We start from the raw sequence: 13,873 nt of genomic DNA on the forward strand, positions 1-13,873 counted from the left end.
GAACATCAGGAAGAACTTCCTCACTGGGAGGGCTGTTCGACAGTGGAACTCTCTCCCCCGGGCCATGGTAGAGGCTCCTTCTTTGGAGGCTTTTAAACAGAGGCTGGATGGCCATCTGTCAGGGGTGCTTTGAATGTGATTTCCTGCTTCTTAGCAGGGGGTTGGACTGGATGGCCCATGAGGTCTCTTCCAACTCTACTATTCTATGATTCTATGATTCTATGATTCTTTCTAACAGAGATCCTCAAAAGCTTTTGTGCTGCATTGCTGGTGCTTAGCTCAAAAGGCTGGTTCCTCAGCAGAAATGCTCAATGGTGCACAACAGTGGCACAGTGACAGATAGTCAGCCATTCTCACCGAATTGCTCAAATGGTTCCTCTATGTCTGTTCCTATTAGTAATGTTAGTACTGTATGGGGTTGCTTAAACTTTTCTTTCCCAGAAGAACACTCAAGAGTCAGCTCATGTGAAACATAAAGTGTTACAAAACAATAAGCATTAGATTAATTAATGTGAGGGGCAGAAATGCAATTAATTGTTAATCTCTGCAATATTATGAGCTGTCATTCTCTATGAAGACCCTTATATTAGAAATAGTTCCTGGTGATGAGGCAAAGTACTTGAAGAGCTGAATTCGGGTGCTCTGACATATCTTCTAGGGTCAAAGCATCAACACTGTTTTAATGAATAGAGCTTAGAAAAATTGCACCTTTTGGAATTTAACTCCCAGAATCCCTTAACCACCATGGGGGCTAGGGAGATGGGAAATTGTAGTCCATAAAGTAACTTTCCCAAGCACTGTGGCTTGAAATATATTGTTCTATATCCAGTTTCTGTTCCCAACTAAAGTAGACATATTGAATTAATGGGAACCTGGTAAGTCAACACTTATCTAAACGTCAATGATTCAATGAACCTGCTCTGTTTAAGAGCAACAATGAGATTTAGGCCATTGTATGAGTGATGTTGTATAGTGGCATGCAGGTCAGTTTTATACCACATAGCATATGGAAGTTACTTCCAAGTTACTGGGTCCAATCTCTGAAGAATCATTTGCTGAACATGGAAAAATTGAAAAGCTAATATATATATATATATATATATATATATATATATATATATATATATATATATATTCCACCTTTCGTAAATCCTCCCTTCACCCATTTTATATATATATATATATATATATATATATATATATATATATTCTCCACCTTTTGTAAATCCTCCCTTCACCCATATATAAATAATTTTTCAAAAAATTTCTAACAATGAAAAGGACTTGAAGCTCTAGCATCTTAACTATATTTGTCACTATGATGAATTTTTTTTATCGTGTCAGAAGCAACTTGAGAACATATTGTAAGTCGCTTCTGGTGTGAGAGAATTGGCTGTCTACAGAGACGTTGCCCAGGGGATGCCCAAATGTGTTACCATCCTGCTGAGAGGCTTATTTCATGTCTCCGCGAGCTAGAGCCGACAGACAGGAGCTCACCCTGTCTCGTGGATTCGAACCAGAAACTTTCAGGTCAGCAACCCAACCTTCAGGTCAGCAATCCAGCTGACACAAGAGTTTAACCCATTGCGCCAGTGCAGTTGTAGTTCATAAGGTGAGAAACCTTTTAACTATTGTGACTACATAACTAGACTCAGTCAAATATAATATGTATTATATTAATATGAAGGTCAGATGAAAACAAATATAGGCCAGATTTGAGCTTTTTTAACATCATAGGTGAGTTACAATGACAGATATGAAATGGAAATTACAGACAAGAACAAGAAAAGAAAACTGGACAATGATACATGGGGAGTTGCATATGAGAATAAATATATGAATGAAAGGAGGTGTAAATTGGCAGCAGCCCAGAGCAAGAGAAAAGCCATGGTTCTTTTTCATGCATGGGTCTTTTTCCTGCATCTTTTGGCATCACAGAAAGGCCAACACCATTACTGGATGCTGTTGTTAGATTTCTATCAAACCAGAGAACTTGTTCAGGAGATTGCATGAGGACTGATCAATTCAGATCACACTCTCTTCTAATTTCACACTCTATTTTAAAGTCATGGATATCTGTCTACATCTTAACTTTATTCTGACAGCAACATTTAATGTTTCTGGACAAGACATGAGAATTCCCATTTTGCTTCCCTTATCACATCTCTACAGAACCTTTACCGAAACTGTTATCCTTTTAAAAGTGAAAGCTCAGCAGGGAGAGGACATTGGAGACATTTCTTTGAAAAGTATCCAGTAGTTTGGGATACCAATCTTACAGTGAATTCCTTTGGTAATATCACCACAAAAATATTAAAGAAAAATCATCTTGGTAAATAAACTTTTCTGTCCAGGTGCTGCTTTCCTGGCACAGGAAAAGAAATCATTCTTTTACCAAGCATTTGAAAGGCAATCATAAAGTTGTTTATTGCATCTATGACCTCCATCTCTGTGGAGATTGTCCTCTAAAAATGCTCATGGATACTTTAAACCATGGATAATAGAGAACCCTATATTTTGACTATACTTTGGCTAGAAGTATATACAGGCAGTTCCTGAGTTACAAACAGCCAACTAGCAAATGACTCATAGTTACAAATGGAGGTGAGACAACAGGAAGTGAGAGAAATCTATTCCTAGGAAGGGAAATTCACTCCTGAAAGAGTTATAGGAAAAAGTCTCTCAACTGAAGTTTTATTATTACAGTAGAGTCTCACTTATCCAAGTCTCGCTTATCCAAGCTTCTGGATAAACCAAGCCATTTTTGTAGTCAATATTTTCAATATATCGTGATATTTTGGTACTAAATTCGTAAATACAATAATTACAACATAACATTACTATGTATTGAACTACTTTTTCTGTCAAATTTGAATATAACATGATGCTTTGGTGCCTAATTTGTAAAATCATAACCTAATTTGATGTTTAATAGGCTTTTCCTTAATCCCTCCTTATTATCCAAGTTATTCGCTTATCCAAGCTTCTGCCGGCCCGTTTAGCTTGGATAAGTGAGACTCTACTGTATTATTATTATTATTATTATTATTATTGACACAACAACATTGTATGACACAGCAAACAAGATAGATATGCTGGATTCCATATCACAAATTCACAAGTCGAACATTTCCCAAGTGTCTAGGACTGTGTTATGTATTTTCGGATGATGCGCGCAGATCCCAGTAGGGTGGCCTTTTGCAGTTGGCAGATCGTAATTTTGTCAATGATTATTGTTTCCAAATGCCGGTTGAGATCTTTTGGCATGGCACCCAATGTGCCGATCACCACCGGGACCACCTGCACTGGTTTCTGCCAGAGTCTTTGAAGTTCAGTCTTGAGGTCCTGATAGCAGCTGAGTTTTTCCTGTTGTTTTTTGTCAATGCGACTGTCACCTGGTATGGCAACATCAATGATCCAAACTTTTTTCTTTTCTTTTCTTTTATTATTATTATTATTATTATTATTATTATTATTATTATTTATCATGACACAGCAAGCAAGATAGATATGCTGGATTTCGTATCACAAAATCACAAGTCGAACACTTCCCAAGTGTCTAGGACTGTGTGATGTATTTTCGGATGATGCGTGCAGATCCCAGTAAGGTGGCCTTTTGCAGTTGGCAGATCGTAATTTTGTCAATGTCTATTGTGTCCAAATGCCGGCTGAGATCTTTTGGCACGGCACCCAGTGTGCCCATCACCACTGGGACCACCTGCACTGGTTTCTGCCAGAGTCTTTGAAGTTCAATCTTGAGGTCCTGATAGCGGCTGAGTTTTTCCTGTTGTTTTTCGTCAATGCGACTATCACCTGGGATGGCAACATCAATGATCCAAACCTTGTTCTTTTCCACAACTGTGATGTCTGGTGTGTTGTGTTCCAGAACTTTGTCAGTCTGGATTCGGAAGTCCCACAGTATCTTTGCGTGCTCATTTTCCAAGACTTTTGCAGGTTTGTGATCCCACCAGTTCTTAACTGCAGGGAGGTGATACTTGAGGCATAGGTTCCAATGAATCATTTGGGCCACATAGTTGTGCCTCTGTTTGTAGTCTGTCTGTGCAATTTTCTTACAGCAGCTGAGGATATGATCAATGGTTTCATCGGTTTCCTTGCACAGTCTGCACTTTGGGTCATCAACTGATTTTTCGATCTTGGCCTTGATTGCATTTGTTCTGATGGCTTGCTCCTGGGCTGCAAGGATCAGGCCTTCTGTCTCCTTCTTCAGGGTCCCATTCGTGAGCCAGAGCCAGGTCTTCTCTTTATCAGCTTTTCCTTCAATTTTGTCAAGGAACTTTCCATGCAGTGTTTTGTTGTGCCAGCTGTCAGCTCTAGTTTGTAGTGCGGTTTTCTTGTACTGGTTTTTTGTCTGCTGTGCTTTGAGGAGTTTCTGATTTTTGACTTCAATCAAAGCAGGTTCTTCACTTTGCTTTACATCTTCTGCCAGGGCACGTTCTTCTTCTTTGACTGCTTGCTTTACTTGTAAGAGTCCTCTGCCCCCTGATCTTCTAGGCAGATACAGCCGGTCAACATCACTGCGAGGGTGCAGTGAATGATGAATGGTCATGAGTTTTCTTGTTTTTCTGTCCAAATTGTCCAGTTCCATCTGTGTCCAGTTTATAATGCCAGCAGTATATCTTATGACAGGTATGGCCCAGGTGTTTATGGCCTTGATGGTGTTGCCTCCATTGAGCTTGCTTTTGAGAATTTTTCTGACTCTTTGTGTGTATTCTTTGCTGACCACAGTTTTCACATGTTCATGCTTGATGTTGTCCAGCTGTAGTATGCCCAGATATTTATAGGCCTCTGGCTGGTGACACTTTATTGTTTGGCCATTGGGCATTTCCCTTCTTCAATGCCACTGTCGAACATTTCTCCAAACCAAACTCCATGTTGATATCAGTGCTAAAAATTCGGACAGTGTTGGTCAGAGATTGGATTTCAGTTTCCGTTTTCCCATATAACTTCAGGTCATCCATGTACATCAAATGTGAAATTTTGTGAGAATTCTTAGATGTTTGGTAGCCGAGATTTGTTTTTTGTAAGATTGTTGACAGAGGGATCATGGCAATAATGAAAAGCAGAGGGGACAATGAGTCTCCCTGGAAAATTCCTCTCCTGATGTTGACAAGTCCATAACTTTCATTTCCAACAAACAGTTCAGTTTTCCAGTGCTCCATCATGTTTTCAATGAAGGTGCCAACGTTTTTACTAATCCCGATGGCGTCCAGGCACTTGATGATCCAGCTGTGTGGGAGTGAGTCAAAGGCCTTTTTGTAGTCAATCCACGTCATGTGAAGATTAGCTTTTCGGCTCTTACAGTTCTCCAGAATCATTTTGTCAATCAATAACTGGTCTTTTGTGCCCCTGCTTTTCCGTTTGTTGCCTTTCTGTTCATCTGGCAAGATGTTTTTTTCTTCAAGATAGTCTTGAATTCTGTCAGCTATGATGCCAGTCAGTAGTTTAAACATAGTGGGCAGACACGTTATTGGCCTGTAGTTTCCTGGTGCTGCTCCTTTTGCTGGATCCTTTTGTATCAGGTATGTTCTTCCAGTTGTTAGCCATTCACTGATACTTCCTTTCTGCATCATCTCATTGAATTGTTGGGTTATTATTATTATTATTATTATTATTATTATTATTATTATTATTTCTAACCCCCTCTCCCCGAAGGGACACAATGTAACTTCCAGAGCAAAAGGCAAACCATCTAATGCCAAATACTTAACCATACAAACACAACACTCTAGAAATAATAACAAATGAATAGTTAATTAAAAACACAAATAAAATAGACCCCACAAGGAAGATGGATAGTCAAGCCCCATAAAATGCATAAGCAGTAATACTATATAGATATGAGATTTAAAATGTAAGATATAGATATGAAAGTGGCTCTCAAACTGTACAACCCCTTAACAAGGACTTTGGGTCAGGTCCATCAGCTATGGAGCATAAATATGTTTTTAATTGTGTGGGGTTTTTTTTTTTTGAAAGAAGGGAGGGAAGGGGCAGTTCTAAGTTCACCTATCCTTGTTTCTACAACAAGCCAATTTTTCAAAATCAAATTATGACAGGGACAGAAAGTGAGGTGAAATCTTCTGAACAGGGGCACAAACAACAAAACCAGCATCACAGGATCTAAACCCTTTCCTAAAATCCAAAGCTTGTGGACAGAATAGGGATTCCGTTGGTGTGCTGCCCATCCCGCTGCTCCATAATATCCCTACCTGAGCTAGCCAGAGTGGTCTCGGGGTTGGTGTTGGAGTCTCAGCAGCAAATAGTGCTGGGAGACTTCAACATCCATACGGAGACTGCCCTGTTGGGAGTGGGTCAGGACTTCATGGCCTCCATAACAACCATGGGTCTGCCCCAAGTGATGTCTTGCTCTACCCAGGCTAAGCCTCTTTGGAACAAGGCAAAATTCCAACTTGCCTAAAGGAGGCAGTTGCGAGACCTATATTTAAAAAGCCATCCCTGAACCCTTCTATAGTGGACAACTACCGGCCAGTGGCCAACCTTCATTTTCTGTGCAAGGTCTTTGAGCGTGTAGTGGTCTCCCAATGTTAGGAATTATCTAGATCCATTTAAATCTGGTTTCAGGCCTGGCTATTGAACAGAGTCAGCTTTGGTTGCCTTGGTGGATGACCTATGCAGAAAGCTACACAGGGTTAGTGTGTCCCTTTTGGTTCTCCTGGACCACTCAGCAGCTTTCGATACTATTGTCCATGGTATCCTTCTGGGTTGTCTCGCTGGGATGGTACAAGACAGAGTTACTCCTGGTCAGTCAAAAGGCAGATCAGGGAATAGAGATTCAGCCTGTGCTAGATGAGGTCACATTTCCCCTGAAGATACAGATTAACAGTTTGGGGGTCCCCTGGACTCAGCACTGAACCTGGAGGCCCAGGTTAATTAAAACTTGTGTGTCAACTGCACTCGTTCCTTGAGAAGCCGGATCTGGCTAAAGTGGTTCATGCCTTAGTTACATCCCGTCTGGATTACTGTAACGCTCTCTACATGGGGCTGCCTCTGAAGAGTGCTCAAAACTTCAGCTGATCCAAAGAGCAGCAGCTAGGTTGCTAACTGGGGCTAGCTACAGGGAGCGGACAATCCCTTGTTGCAGCAGCTCCACTGGCTGCCAGTCTGTTTCTGGGCACAATTCAAAGTGCTATTTATGACATTTAACACCCTAGACAGTTCAGCTCCAGACTATTTGGCTGACCACATCTCCTTGTATGAACCTGCTCAGGCCCTGAGATCTTCAGGAGAGGCCCTTCTCTTGTTCCCATCTCCATCTCAAACTCAGTTTGGGAACGTGAGAGGAGGCCTTCTCGGTGGCTGCCCCTCGACTCTGAAACTCTCTGCCCAGGGAAGCCAGAATGGCCCCCTCCCTGTAGTCCTTCCAACAGCAAGCTAAAACATTTTTATTCAGACAAGCTTTTAAAGATGAAGGTTTATATGATCAAGTTATGGGGTGTTCTGGTTTCTTTGAATATGTTCTAATGGTTCTTAACTGGGATTTTTTAAATACTGTTTATATTTCATCCTGTTTTAATGTTTGTATATTTGCATATTTTACATTGTATGTTGATGCCTTTTTTGAGTCTCCTGTGGGAGAAATAAAGCAGGATATTATTATTATTAATAATAATAATAATAATAATAATAATAATAATAATAATAATAATGCATGGAGTTTGGCTTGGACAAATGTTCGACAGTGTCATTGAAGAAGGGAAAAATCATTGTAAGTGAGGGCATAAATATGCCTAATGGCCAAACAATAAAGTGTCACCAGCCAGAGGCCTATAAAGACTCTGGCAGAAACCAGTATAGGTGGTCCCGGTGGTGATGGGCACATTGGGTGCCGTGCCAAAAGATCTCAGCTGGCATTTGGAAACAATAGACATTGACAAAATTACAATCTGCCAGCTGCAAAAGGCCACCCTGCTGGGATCTGCGTGCATCATCCGAAAATACATCACACAGTCCTAGACACTTGGGAAGTGTTCGACTTGTGATTTTGTGATATGAAATCCAGCATATCTATCTTGTTTGCTGTGTCATAATAAAATAATAATAATAATAATAATAAATGAAATTAAGGCCCTGATCGAAAAATCAGCTGATGACCCAAAATGCAGACTGTACAAGGAAGCTGACGAAACCATTGATCATCTCCTCTGCTGCTGTAAGAAAATAGCACAAACAGACTACAAACAGAGGCACAACTATGTGGCCCAAATGATTCATTAGAACTTATGCCTCAAGTACCAGCAGTAAAAAACTGGTGGGATCACAAACCTGCAAAGATAATGGAAAATGCATACACAAAGATACTGTGGGACTTTTGAATCCAGACTGACAAAGTTCTGGAATACAACACACCAGACATCACAGTTGTGGAAAAGAAAAAGGTTTGGATTATTGATGTCGCCATACCAGGTGACAGTTGAATTGATGAAAATCAACAGGAAAAACTCAGCTACTATCAGGACCTCAAGATTGAACTTCAAAGACTCTGGCAGAAAACAGTACAGGTAGTCCCAGTAGTGATCGGCACACTGGGTGCCGTGCCAAAAGATCTCAGCCGACATTTAGAAACATTAGACATTGACAAAATTACAATCTGCCAACTGCAAAAAGCCACCCTACTGGGATCTGCGCGCATCATCCGAAAATACATCACACAGTCCTAAACGCTTGGGAAGTGTTTGACTTGTGATTTTGTGATATGACATCCAGCATTTCTATCTTGTTTGCTGTGTCATACTATGTCGTTGTGTCAATAATAATAATAATAATAATAATAACAACAACAACAACAACAACAACAACAACAACCAGATGAGTGAAAAAGAGCTCTTTAGCAGAGTATTGAAGTATCAAATCAGAGGAAATCCATGCTTTTCAAAAGTAATTTTATTCAAAAATAAACCCAAAGGGGTTTTAAATATAAATCATTCTAACTGGCTCTATAACAATGTTTCCCCCCAAAAAATGTTAGGATTTTATCCCACTGTAGTGGCCAGAGTTGTTGTCTAGTTGAGTTTAATGTGTAAATCATTTTTAATGTGCCAAAATGATAAGTGTGGCCTTTATAAACATCCATTCCTCCCTGTCTGAAAATTAAAAATGTGTATTTACCGGTATCACACACTCCCATGGCTGCTTTGTTTGTTTCCCCTGTCTAGCCCCTTGCCCTGTCCCTTTTCCTTTTTTTAAAAGGAAAAACCCATGGGATAACATCCTTAGTCAGGACTGAGTAATCTTGCAAGAGCTAAGCAGGATACAAAAGACCTGTGGCATCCCAGACTTCTAGAAGTTCATCCATGTAAATTGTAAATACAGGGAAATCAGTTTTAGCCTTCTTGTGTTGGAAATATTTGCTGCTATGTAATGGAATCTTCTTTCAGTAAACCCTAGTTGAAGTATTGTGAAAGGTTTGACAGATGAGTTGCTGCGGTAATTACTTGGCTTCTCTCCATCCCACTAGCTTTTTGTCTGATAAATGGAGGCTTAAATCCAGAATTCTACAATTCTAATCTCAGTAGAACAATCAATTACAGTTAAATGCCAATATATTTTCTCCACCTCTGTATCATGGCTTCACTGGTCTGAAGCTCCTTCCTTTCTGTTATTTCTATTTAAGTCAAAGGATGGGTTGGTAAACATAAAGAATTGAAACACCAGGTACCTTTGGAAAAGACTGAAAACATGCTATTGTTACATGTCGCATCAAGAAAAGTACCTCTACATTTGGTATAAGACCTAATATGACACAACTGGTAACTCAAGAGTTTAGAGCAGTGGTTTTGAACCGTTTTTGTTCCAGAGACCACTCGGTCAGTCGGGTGAAAATCATGGCTCTCTTCTCAAAATGTTGCAGCAAATAGTTTCATGACATTCAATATTGGCATGTCTTTCACTATATTTGAGGATTATTCAAAATTACATTTTACAACTTCCCCACAATTTCAGTACCTGATAACCTATATCTGTTCAGGTGGTCATTTTTGGCAAAGACTTAAAAATTCAGCTATTCCCACAACGACATAAAAAATCATCTCTACCATCCTTGCAAACTTTTTGCAGACAGTTATCCACTATACCCAGAGACAGAGTTCACTACATCAAAATAAAAATAATGCTATTATTTAATATCATATTATTTAATATTATTTAATAAATATATCACACCCTCACCAACACATCCCCACAATAATTATATTTTTAAATGCGCACAATAAAATTACAAAGGAAATCCGTTACATATATTGAAATACAGTTACTAAAACACAAATATATACCTGATAATACTATTTATATGTGCTTCTTTCAGAGCAGATGTTCCAGAGTCTGTTAGTTTTCAGTTAGAGGTCAGAGAAAATAAAGATAATACTGTATTTTTTTTTCAATTTAAACTCAACCCCCTGCACCTTTTCCACAGACCTTCAAGGACCTCTGGTCAAGAACTCATGTTTGTTTATTTATTTACAACATATTTACCCCGCCTTTCTCACTCGAGGGGACTCAAGGCGGCTTAAAACACCCGGCAAGATTCAATGCCAAACAATCAATAAAATTAACAACACATTTAAAACCATTAACAGTAATCAGTAAAAATACATTATATAAACATTTAAAAGCATTAAAAACATATAACTTGCTTAATCCCATTCTTCCAAGAACCTTGTACATAGACCTTAATTCAGACCGTGTCAATATTTGCTTACTCATTAAATGCTTGCGCACAGTTACCGTATTTTAAAACATGGATTCTACATAGTATTGTGCCCTTAGTGACGACTGAGATGGCTTTGGTGCAACCTGAACAGTTCTTCATAAGGTTTGCCATTCATTTACACTTTTTAACTATAGCAGAAAAATTATAAATCTTGAATACAATAATTTATAAACAAGATAGGGATGTGTTGTCGAAGGCTTTGATGGCCGGGATCACAGGGTTGTTGTATGTCTTTCGGGGTGTGTGGCCATGTTCCAGAAGTATTGTCTCCTGACGTTTCGCCCACATCTATGGCAGGCATCCTCAGAGGCTGTGTGGCATGGATAAACTAGGGATCATGTCCACTTTCCAGCAAACCATAACTTCCTCCACAATAAGCCATTTTATTCCTACTTCCATTTGCTTTCCCATTCCCATCCATCAGTCAATATTAGCTGACCATATTTTTCTTTATAATTTTTAGCCAAACCATGTACAAAGGCATCTCAAAACCTGAGCTAATTCTGTTCACAATCCTCCATATCTGGGAACATTACCGCATGGAAGCCAATATCCTGCAGTGTTCCTATGATGAAGAATAGTGACTACTTTCCGGCAACTGTGTGTAGTTGTAATTCCAGCAGTGTGTAGTTGTAATTCCAAGTGGTTGGTATAACTCTGTCCTCCCGTTGTGCTGCTTTTGTGGCCCTTGGTTTTTCATCCTGGGACTACAGCATGATCTTGAGCAATCCTTGACTGATTCATTGCAAGGACAGTAACAGGTAGTGCCTGTGTTCCCCTCTGTGATAAAGTCCTAGGAATGCCACATGTGAGATTTTATGACAATGAAATGCAAATTGCTGAAGGGATGAAATTGCATAGGGATGATTTTTAACAAGTACTTTATAACATTATTATTGAATTATAGTTGAAGCAGGACAATACAGAGATTTCAGTCACAATGATACTGTCATTTGGAGCCCTCACTACATTCCCTTTGTGGACTGTGAATTTTGTGGTGATGCTCTTTCTCGTCTACAAAAATTCACAAAAAAGGCTTAAAGAGAAACACCTTATGGCTACTGATCTCCAATTGAGCAAGATATATTAATAAAACAAATGATTGTTGCTTTGATCCAGACATAATCATGCTTTGAATAGAATCACTGAAATGAATAGGTCTTAAGCCAGACATGATGATTAATTTGTCCCATGGATATCAGTGGTTCTGCCTAATGCAACACAAAGTCAAGATCACCCTGACATGTGCATATGTTTATTCATCAAAAGAGATTTTTACATATCTTAATTTCCTTACCTAGAGGACTATGGGAAAACGGACACTCCTAAACAGGTACTGATAATTAATTTTATCAACTTTAAAAATGCTTTTTTGTCAATACAAATGCAGCAACAAGAGAAATGTATGGGAAATAATAAATATGTGTGTCTTTTGTCTTGCTATAAAGCAATGATTGGTTTTGTTTCTTTCCTTCTCAAAATGATATAGTATGACCGCTGCATCCATGAAGGATACAATTCCGAACTTATCATAAATTCTTTCAGAACTTAGAGATGTCTTACAAGTAACATAATTAGCTGTAATTATTTTTCTTGGTAATGGGAGTATAACAAAGTAACAAGCAATGGAACAAGTGGAAATGAACTCATTCCATTAGTACATATGCATACAAATAATTTCCTAGCTTGTTTCCAAAGGTTCTTTAAAAGATATTTAAAGAGGCATTGTGACTGAATATTTTTAGAATAAAACCAAAGGTAACAAGAAAGCACCAGACAATGAAATAAGGAATGATTTACTTCTACATATTGCATTGTGAATAAGTAATGGATCACTTCTCAAAGTAACATACAATGGAAATTATTTTTAACATGGAATATTCAAAGCTCTAGGAACTACCATAAGAGATGGGGAGAGAAGAATGAAGGACTTCTAGATATGAGTTATTTGATCATGAGCAATATTGGCTCTTCAAATTATAAAGTACTCTGAACTTTTAGTTAGCTAACACCTTGGGAGGTATTCTGAGCAGATAATTTATCTGTTCTCTTTATTTTTTCGAAGATAAACTGACTGACAAAGGAGCTGGGAATTCTCTCTCTGTTTACAAAAGTCTTGCCTCTTATCTGCCAGCTCATTAACCTCAGCAGCTGCATCTGTATCTGAAGAATCTCCCTTAAAAAAGGCCTCTTTCAGGAATTTGGCCTTGCGGCTTCGGTCTCTGTTCTGCAGAAGTCTCTGGCTCTGAGGCAAGCCTGTCAAGACCATCAGACAAAGGCCCAGATTCAGATACGGCAATCAGACACAGGCCCAGATTCAGAAACCTCATTGACATCAGACACTAACACAGGTAATAGTGAACTACAACAGGTATGCTTATTTGAGTATGTTACACAAGTAAGCCAAACTAGGTAATTTTTTATTTGTGCCAGAAACCCTTAAATTTACTTTAAAAAATACAGCTCCCATAATCCCCTGGTCAGCATGATTACAGCCTCTCCAACTCTCTTTGCTCACCGCCTTCATGCTTTTGGGGTTCCTCAACATTGTTTGTTAATATATATCAATAGTTCCCAAACTTTGGCCCTTCAGTTCATTTGGAATTCCAAACCATTGCTTCCAGAATTCCAAACCATTGGAAAAAATGACCAGAGCTTCTAGGAGATGAAGTCCAAAACACCAGAAGAAGCAATGTTTGGGAACCACTGCTTTATATGGATGCACATGTGTGCATATATTAAGTCTGGCATTAATATTGAGGCCATATTGATTACTTGCAGTTCACCAGCAAGATGGACTGGAGCTTGGATCTCAGTTCTTTAGCTAAGTGGTGCAAACTCTTTTCAAACCTGAGATGATGATAGGCCATGCAAATTTGCTCAACCTAGCCATAGTCACTAGTTTTCTAACATGATTGCTTTTGACACTAATATATTGGGATCATCTTTTCCCATTTAGCTAATATAATTCAGTCAGTATTCATTCTCTGTGAACTAACATTACCTTTTGAGTCCATAATAGAATGGATTTCACTGTCAAATAGTGCTGATCACTCATTGTTAAACATTTTATTAAAATCAATGCAAATCATCTTCCAATGGGTACGGGAGGCAGTTCTACAGAGA

The sequence above is a fragment of the Anolis carolinensis genome, chromosome 5 (genome assembly GCF_035594765.1).
Source record: "Anolis carolinensis isolate JA03-04 chromosome 5, rAnoCar3.1.pri, whole genome shotgun sequence".
NCBI lineage: Eukaryota > Metazoa > Chordata > Lepidosauria > Squamata > Dactyloidae > Anolis > Anolis carolinensis.